The sequence below is a fragment of the Corvus kubaryi genome, unplaced genomic scaffold (assembly GCF_017639235.1).
Source record: "Corvus kubaryi isolate FWS band 111438036 unplaced genomic scaffold, C.kubaryi_AGA036_p1.0 36952, whole genome shotgun sequence".
NCBI lineage: Eukaryota > Metazoa > Chordata > Aves > Passeriformes > Corvidae > Corvus > Corvus kubaryi.
In genome coordinates, this window is record NW_024580990.1 from 67,827 (window position 1) to 69,422 (window position 1,596).

Below are 1,596 nucleotides of genomic sequence, written 5' to 3' on the forward strand. Positions count from 1 at the left end.
CACAGACCCCTGGGTTTGGGATGGAGCCCCAGGAATCACCACAGACCCCTGGGATTTGGGATCCTGGATTTCACACAGGTCCCTGGGATTTGGGATGGAGCCCTGGGATTCATCACAGACCCTTGGATTTGGGATGGATCCTGGATTTCACACAGACCCCTGGGATTTGGGACGGACCCCGGGAATCACCACAGACCCCCGGGATTTGGGATGGAGTCCCAGGAATCACCACAGACCCCTGGGTTTGGGATGGAGCCCCGGGATTCACCACAGACCCCTGGGATTCACCACAGACCCCTGGGTTTGGGATGGAGCCCCGGGATTCACCACAGACCCCTGGGATTCACCACAGACCCCTGGGTTTGGGATGGAGCCCCAGGAATCACCACAGACCCCTGAGATTCATCACAGACCCCTGGATTTGGGATGGAGCCCCGGGATTCACCACAGACCCCTGGGATTTGGGATCCCGGATTTCACCCAGATCCCTGGGATTTGGGATGGAGCCCCGGGATTCACCACAGACCCCTGGATTTGGGATGGATCTTGGATTTCACCCAGATCCCTGGGATTCACTGCAGCCCCCCAGTTTTTGGGATGGACCCTGGATTTCACTCTCATCCCTGGGATTTCACGCAGACCCCCCAGGATTTGGGATGGATCCCCGGGAATCACCACAGATCCCTGGAATTCACCTCAGACCCCCAGATCCTCCTGTGGACCCTCAGGTTTTCCAGCAGATCCTCGGGATATCCTCGGGTTTTAGGGAAAACCCCTGGATTTTGGGGGTTTGGGACAATCCCTGAGGTTCTGTCCCAGCCCCTCGGGTTTTTCAGTGGATCCCCAGCTTTCCCTGCAGACCCTCAAGTTTTGGGGCAGATCCCCAGGATTCAAGGCAGACCCTCGGAGTTTTGAGGAACAGACTCCCGAGTTTTCCAGCAAACCTTTGGATTGTCCCACAGACCTCAAGAGTTTTGCTCCAGAACCCCAGGTTTTCCAGGAGAATCCTGGGATTTGGGACAAACCCTCAGGATTTCCTGCAGAGTCTCGAGTTTTAGGGAAAACCCCTGGATTTTGGGACAGACCCTCAGGTTTTGCTCCAAACCCCTGGGTTTTCCAGCAGACCCCTGAGTTTTCCAACAGATCATCAGATTTTGGGACAGACCCCCGAGTTTTCCAGCAGACCCCCGAGTTTTCCAGCAGAACCCCGAGTTTTCCAGCAGAACCCCATCTTTCCTTTCACACCCTCAGATTTTAGGCCAAACCCTCAGATTTCACCCCAGACCCTCGACTTTTCCCTGGGGTTTTCCAGCAGATTCCCAGCTTTTCCCTCAAATCCCCGCGGCTTTTCCCAAACCCCTCAGCTTTTCCCCAAACCCCTCAGCTTTTCCCAAATCCCTCAACTTTTCCCTCAAATCCCTCAACTTTTCCCTCAAATCCCTCAACTTTTCCTCAACCCCCTCAGCTTTTCCTCAAACCCCTCAGCTTTTCCTCAAACCCCTCAGCTCTTCCCAAATCCCTCACTTTTCCCTCAACCCCCTCAGCTTTTCCCAAACCCCTCATCTTTTCCCTCAAATCTCCCAACTTTTTCCTCAA